The following is an 8,342-nucleotide window of genomic DNA, read 5'->3' as shown; positions in this document are numbered from 1 at the left end:
TGTGTATAAATATGTCTGTGCATGTGCAGGAGCATGTGTGGGTACTACAGAAGGCCAGAGGACAACCTTTGGCATCATTCCTCAAGTGCCTCTTACCATCTTGCCAAACAAGCTAAGATGGCTGGCCAGTGGAGTCCAGGAGTTCAGATTATCTGCCGGCTGAGCACTGGAATTACAAGCATGTGCCCCCATGCCCAGGCTTTTTAAAAACGTGGGTTCTGGGGTATCCAACTCAGATCCTCATGCTTTCATAGTAAGCAATTTACTAAGGGAGCTATCTCCCCAGCCACAACTCAGGCTCCTTTAAAAACCGTGACATTTCCCAGTTCTCCAGCCTGGGAGGCAAACGCCTCCTGCTTGCTTTCCACTGAGCGTCTCTTCTCCTCCAGGGGAAGAAACACAGATTAGAAGACATCCATTTTTTATTGTTTACCCACTTTGTAGAACACTCTTGTGCAGGTTCAGCATGGTGATTAATTTATAGGTTTGTGTTTTTAGGGCGTCTACAGGAGAGCCTGCCCCTTTGGAGACTGGGACTGTCCCTTCCTCAAGGATAACAGTTTATTTAAAAGTAATGACCCTAATTAGGATAGCCAACACGCCACTACAGTGACTTCATTTGGTTATATTTTAGTTCAATAATGCCAAGGACCCGTTGAAAAGCAGTCCATGAATATGAAGTACCGTGACTGACTGATTCACACGTCTGTAGGGGGGACAGTATTAACAAAGCAGGGACAGAGTCAAAGGCCTGAAGTGGGGGACTCAGAGGCTCTGGAAGACCAGGCACAGAAGTCTGATGAACACCAGGGGGAGTTGATGATCCTGAGGGGAGAGAGGTGGCTCTGGCAGGGCCAGTCCTTTGTGACACTGAAAAGTCATTACAGTCCTTAAAATACATTAAAAATAATTTTGCATGTCAAAATAGAGAGGCTGGCTTTCCTGAGAGCAGAGGCTGGGCAGAGGAAGCAGGGAAGGGCAGACCTGCAGCTCGTTTGGCTTTGCAGCCGAAGCAAGCACCTTAACCTCTGGGGCTTGCTTTGCTCTGGGTCTGCTCTCTTCCAATTTACGGAGTAGAGATTTCAAAGATAAAAATCCAAGTCTTACACATCATCTGTTATGTAGCCAGGTGTCTATACCCCAGTTTTTCATTTGGAAAAAAAAAGTTAAGTCTATAGAAAAAGGAGAGCCCTGGTGCTAACAAAAATACCCCTCAACCTGGACTCGCTGGTGACTAACATCTGTATCCTGTCTGCTTCATCTTCCTAACTCCTTTAGCTGATGAAAGACAGGAGGAAACACATGCATATATAATTATTCTTCATGAAATCACCGCCATTCGTGACATTCCATCACTAAATATTACACCACATACCTCCTCAGATGAACATTCTCCTATATCTACCACAGCACAGCAACCCCACCCCAACAGTCACAGCCTAGGACCTAAATTCTTCTTGTGGTCCTACCTCCGCAACTCTGCCATTTGCTTAAAATTTTAGCCTTTGAGCCCACAAGACCTCAACCCTACACAGACCCCATAGGCAAATAAGGAAAACTAGGAGAGAAAGCGGTGCCCTTCCTCAGGAAACAAGGAACAAGTGGTTACTCTGTGCCAAGTGCTCAATCCTGAAAACATACATACAGGTAACACCACACGGATGGAACAGGTTATATTTAAAAATGTATATGCATATATACATTGTGTGTGTGTGTGTGTGTGTGTGTGTGTGTAGTAACATTACTTTATTTTAAGGTCTAGGAAAGAAAGGAGAGAAGAGAGTGGTGCAGGGGAGGGTTAGGAGGAAGGAAAGAGAAGGGAGAAATATGATTAAATTATAATCTTAAAAATAAATTTTTAAAATTTAGCCTTTGAAATTCTCTTGGCTTTACCATTTAAAAATATTAAACAGGAATTGGAGGGCTGACACAGCAGTTAAGAGCACTTACTTCTCTTGCAGAGGACCCAGGTTCCATTCCCAGCACCCACATCATGGCACATAACAAGCTATAACTCCAGTTCCAGGGGATCCAATGCTCTAATCTGACCTCCAAGGACACTAGACATGAGTGTGGTACAAAGACATGCATGCAAGCAGAACACCCATATACATTAAACATAAATAAATCCTTTCAAAGCAGCCCCCATGTGCTTGGGCTCCAGACATTCTTGTTATGGAAGTCTTTGGAAATCTCATCTAGGTTGTGCTGGGGAGCTGACTGCTGAGTTGTGAATGCAGTGTGGTCTGCCCAGTTACCAAATCTTGAAATCCTTTAGAATTTGAGATGAACCCTTCACCCTGCTGCCTGTAGCAAGCTCACAGAAAAGCAGAGAATGCCATCTTAAGCACAAGATGCTAGATTCTAATGTTTACTTTCCTAACTTATGTTCCCCAAGCTTCCATTTCTGCATCCATAAAATAAAGACAAATAACACCTACCTCACAGGGTGTTTTGCTCAGGAAATTTTGGTAGAGTGAGTGAATCACTGAGTTAATTAATTTGCTGGGTAGATGAGTCAGACTTCTTGGTTGCTAGTACTAGAAACTCAAGATAATGAACTGGGGTGGGGAGAGGGGAGAGAATGTACAGACCAAGCAGCAGTGAACTCAAAGCACAGACCAGGAGACCGGAGAACAGGTTGGGGCATATGGCTGAGCCTGGGCATACATTAGCATCTTTCCACAGAAAGAGAGGGCTATGACACAGTGGTTCTGTCCTGCCAGATACACCTGCTCTCTAGGGCTCTGTGTGGCTCCCTTGTTAAATAGAGAAGAATAGATTCTGGTCTGCTTGGTGGGTCTCCTGGTTTGAGCAATCTGTGCATGCAGCAATGTGAAGAATCTGTAACTCTGAACCAACCATTTCTTTCACAATTCAAGGAATCTGTTTTAAGCAGTTTTAGTTACTGTTTCTACCAAGAACTTGAGCCCTAACATACACTGGAACTTAGTGCAACCCCCCCAAAAAAGTGAAGATATGGGTAGATGGATGGATGGATGGATGGATGGATGGATGGACAAACAAATAGCTCAACAGAAAAACAACAGAAAAAGAAAAAAAGGAGGAGAATGGGGGAGAAGGGAAGAAGGGAGAAGAGAGTGGAAGGAGGAAGAAGAAAGATGGGGAAGGGGAAGAGGAGGGGGAACAGGAGAGGGAGAAAGAAAGAAGTGGGAGAGTGGGAGAGGAGAAAGAAGGGGAACTGTAACTTGGGTGTTAGACTTAGAATGGGAGCATCTGAACAAAGAATTCAAGCTCAAGCTGTCTGGCACCCAAGCCTGGAGGAGAGGGTGATAGATTAGGTAATTTAAATTTTTCCTCTTCATGCCAGAATTTTATCTATAGAGACAACATGTTTCTTGGCAATGGTCTCACAGGGAACGCTTCAGCTAGGTTTGCACGCAAGGTGCTGCATGAGCCTGCAGTATCTGCAGAGACGGTTTCTTAGTCTCAGAAAAAAAGAGCCCATGCCTGAAATACTTGCACAGACAGTCATCTCTGTATTTCAGGGCAAGATTCCTATAGGGTTCTGGGAGTTGGAGCCAGGTGCTTCAAAGCCTCCCCTGTCACTTGGCACAGGCACACCATGGGAATGTGGGCATGCCCCAGAAGATGTTTGCAGCTGGTGACTCGCCAAAGCCAGCTGTGTGAAGGCTAGGTTAGGCAACGAGAATGCAGGATGGAGGCTCCTGCCATGTTCCTGCAGTGCCACAAGTTCTGAAGGCAGGTGCACTGAGGGATTGCACTCCAGATCCGAGGGCAGGCTGCCATTTTGTTCTGGAAGGCTCAATCCCAGCGTGGGCTTTTGGCAGACAGCAACTTAGAGCTGCAGCAGCCAGAGTATGTGCAGAAGAAAGCGACTCTTCATTTTCTGGAAAAAGATAAGAAAGCCAATCCAGTTCCAGCACAGTGGTGGAGACTCCCAGCAACACAGGGCCTCTTGAAGAGCATCTTCCCTGGGGAGGAGGTGGGGAAAGAACACATCAGAAGCAAAGGAAGTGATTCTACATTTCTTAAACAGAAGAAAGTTAACAGAGGTAATTAGAGCATTGAATCTGAAAGCCCTCAACCTCCTTCTAAAAGATTTCAAAGTGTGTGTGTGTGTGTGTGTGTGTGTGTGTGTGTGTGTGTGAATTCCAGAAATGTATGTGTTCCATTCTGTTCAAATTGTACAAGCCCAGTTGTTATCCTCTGTGCAAAGAGGCCTGGCCCAGTGCAGGCAAAGGAATGGACCTGTCCCTGGGATGTCATCCCAGCTTTCACCCAACTCAGACAGGACCACATCTTCTCAGACCCTTCCTCTGCTTACCTAACTCTAGCTTCCTGGGATTCATCTGGGACCACTCAGCTTCTGCAGTACTCTTCTTGCTCAGCTCTGCCTCTCCCACCCTTCCCCAAAGACCATGTGAGCTCCCAACGCTGCTCATCCCTTTAGCTCAGCTGTCCAAAGGGCCTGGTTCTTCTTGAGGGAGCATCAGTCAGTCTGACGGGAGAGCTGGGAACAGTGTGTACAGGCCTCATGGAGGCAAGAATTAGATCCCATTAAGATGGACCTGAGGATATAAGCACCTAGAACAGAGGCAGGGCCTCTCCTCCCTGCACCCTCCTACTTCTCCAATATTATTTAAGTATCTGTTCTTCCAAGGAGCACTTGAGGATCTGCATCCCATCCCAATGGTAGGAAACCCGCCCTCAGGCCAACCTAGTGCTGAGGTACAAAGAAGGCTGAGGCTGGGGATGTGGCAAATGGGGGAGAGGCTTGAAAGACATGCTGGAAAAGTGAAGAACCAGAGGATTAAACGAGAATTAAAGTATTTAGGAATAGACTGTTCCAGAGAATTTGACATTGACTCTTCATGAAAGAAAGGCACTAGGTGGCTGAGGTCAAAAGGGCAGATGTGGAATCTGGACTTTCTGTTTGCCAGGCATCAATGATGCCTTAGACACATGGCATATTCACATGCATACCTACTGCCTTATGTGATGTTCACCCTAACCCAGTGACACAGAATCACTGATTTGTACAGCCCCAGCCCCAGGGAGTTGAGACTTGGGAAAGTAAAATTACACAACACACACACACACACACACACACACACACGTGTATATATACCAGAGGTAGGTTGAGGAGATAGCAAACTGCTCAAACAGATTGGAGTCTTTCACACATACCACGCATGCTGACATTCAAAGCAACTCTGGGACTGTCAATTGCTTCATATATATATATGTATGTGTGTATATATATATATATATATATATATATATATATATATATATGTATATGAAGTAAGAAAAATATATATGTGAGAAAGCAGAGCTTGGTGATGTACTCATGTAATTTCCAATATTCAGGAGGCTGAGGCAGGAGGGTCACTATAAGTTTGAGACTAGGCTAGGCTACATAGGGAATCTGTGCCTCAAACACATGGGAGGAGTTGGCCCTTTGGCTCCGTGGTTAAGAGCACATGCTGCTCTCGAAAGGACCTGAGTTCAGTCCCAGCACCCACGCTGGAAACCACCTGTAACTCCAGATCCAGGAGACCTGGTGCCCACTTCTGGCTTCTTTGTACAGCTGCAAGAATATATACATTTAAACATGTAAGCACATATACATAGGTAAAAATGAATCTTCCAAAAATATCCCATGAGGTGACTAATCATTTTGCCTAGTAACTGGAACTCAGTATTATAATGGACACAATGGGCCATATCTGATTAAAACATTTCCTACATGTTTTATTTGATTATTATAATACAATAAAGTATATACATGGATATTTTTACAAATCATGTTCTTTCTGACATCTGTGTATAACGCTCATATCTTCTGAAAACATTCAATTACTTTTGAGACTCACTTCATAAGTTTGAAGTTTTCCATGAGATGGGGTGTAAAATCATATAAAATAGTTTTGTCCCAGACTGATCATATATTTCAAGTAAGGGCAATGGTATATAAGACAAATTTATATCTTTAAAATTTGTTTTCTAAGATTCAGTTCCTCTTCATGAACATGTGTGTTATGATATGAATCCATATCATAACATTCATGTTCTGCTCCTGATTCACAGTCACAAACTCTACCTGTACATACATACTCAAAGGGCACACTCGGTGGGAGGAGCCTATGCTGCCACCAGGTGGAGACAGAGTGCTGTGGACTGTGACAGATCTGGCTTCAAACAGTGGTGAGCCCAAATTTGTGGGGTTCCCCCATTAATTAATTAATTCACTCTACATCCCAATTGCAACCCCACCTCTTTTCTCAGTCTCCCCCACACAGCCCCTTCCTCAAAAACCCTTCACCTCTGAGAAGGGGGAGGTCCCTCCCGGGGAACCAACACACCCTGGCACCTCAAGTGACTACAGGACTAAGTATATCCTTTCCAACTGAGGCCAGACAAGACAGCCCAGTTAGGGAGCCACAGGCAGGCAACTGAGTCACAGTAAGCCCCCATTCCAGTTGTTGGGACAATTTGTAATCACAGACTCTTGCTCCTTGTGTGGTTGGAACATTTACTGGAACAGCACAATGCGAACAAGCCTTAGGCACAACAGTTTAAAGGGTTTGCACGGGTTTTACACATTAGAACATAGGAGGGTCTTTCCCTTTGGTCTCTCAGTGTTTCTTTTTACCATAAAGATCTTTGGCAAAAATAAATAACTCACTCGCTCTGTAGGCTGCTTAAATATGAAACCCCCCAAATCTCTCAGTTATGTTTGACAAAAAAGTTCCAAAGCCCAGTTTCAGGCTAAGTCCCTCTCCAGGTCTTTTTCTCCACCAGCATAACTTTTAAAAGGGAAGCCCCCGGAGAGAGGAGAATGTTAACATAATTTTCCGAATTGCTTCCCTGAGAAGTCTATAGTCATTATATCCATTTCCTGTGGTGAGGGTTAAGGGTGTATTCCTGTCAGCAGAGTGCTAGCCTCATTGCACACAGCTCTTTGGTTCATCCAGGCTCTGAGTAAAGAAATTCAAGGTCATCTCTGGTAGCATACAGTTTGAGGTCAGCTGGGGCTTCATGACACCCTGTCTTGAAGCAAAATAGAAAATGTCATATAATATAAAGGGCAATGAAAAGAATTTTAAAGATGGTGGTAGGAAGGCTATGGGAGGTAGCCACCTATCTTAGGATGCCAGACCCTGTTTCACACCTGTGCAGAAAGAACAAAAAATGTCTATTTCCAACTCGTTCTTCAAGACCTTCATTTCTTTCCACCAGGGAAGAAATGCAAGAGCCCCTCCATCTGAGGAGCCTCGCAAACTCCACACACTGAAGCTCTCCCACCCTCCACCCCCAGTGTGAGGCTTTGCTGCTCAGCAAGCCCCAGGGAGCACAGTGGTGAGGTAAGCATGGACTGGTGCAGAGACAAGGAGGAGCACGTGGCTCATCACACCAGCAAGCAGGCAGGACCACCGAGAAGTCTCTGGTTCATCCTGTCAATACCTTGAGAGGCTGGAGCTGACTTCTGGATCTCCTCACCCTACAATGAGGCTTCCCAGTGACAAGGAGACAAGGAGAGAGAGAATCAACCTCACCCCCTGTTGACAAGAGATTTGACCTGTGAGCAAAGGCAGCAGCTGAAGCTTCTGGAAGGATCTATTAGCCCAGCTGAAGAAATAGCTCAGCTCTCACATCTCCACAGGAAGGCATAGATAGAGTTTGTGACTCCGAGTCAGAAGCAGGAAAACCATCCAGGCTCATAATTCAGAGAGAGAAACAAGATAACTTGAAAAGGGGCAGCCCCTGGGGGAAGAGGAGATGTTAACACAATTTTCGGAATTGCTTTCCTGAGCAGGCTACACTCATTATATATTATATCCATTTCCTGTATTCTCTCATGCAGTTGGGCTCAGTCATAATTAAGCTTTTCTTCAGGACAAGTATTCGTTCTCAAGTTCCTGTTGTCAGGCACGGTGCTACTCACGTATCCTGCAGCGCACACCTGTCACCTGCTCGTGACAGAGAGAACAGGAGGGTGTGTGGTGTCCTCAAAAGCCAAGATCAGTTTTGAGCCACCTCCAAACTCTCTGGGAGTACAGCAGATGCCGGCCATGGCTGGTGCAGCTTCCTTGTGTGCCTCAAGGAGACTGGAGCAGGAGGAAGGGCGGCACCGAAGCCAGGAGAGGGAACAGACAATAAGCAAAGGTGAAAGAGTGGCCTGGGCTAGAACTGCACCTGTGTTTATGGCAGTGGAGGCAGGGGACTCAGGACAACTGAGACCTGCTGGTGACACAGAATGATCAGGCTCTGATGTACAATTGTATGGTGTGAGGAGATATATGTTATGTGAAATGCTTGCTGTGAATCTCTTTAAGAACAGGAGTCTTAGGAAG

Source organism: Arvicanthis niloticus, chromosome 27 (genome assembly GCF_011762505.2).
Source record: "Arvicanthis niloticus isolate mArvNil1 chromosome 27, mArvNil1.pat.X, whole genome shotgun sequence".
NCBI lineage: Eukaryota > Metazoa > Chordata > Mammalia > Rodentia > Muridae > Arvicanthis > Arvicanthis niloticus.
This window is presented reverse-complemented; position numbering follows the sequence as displayed.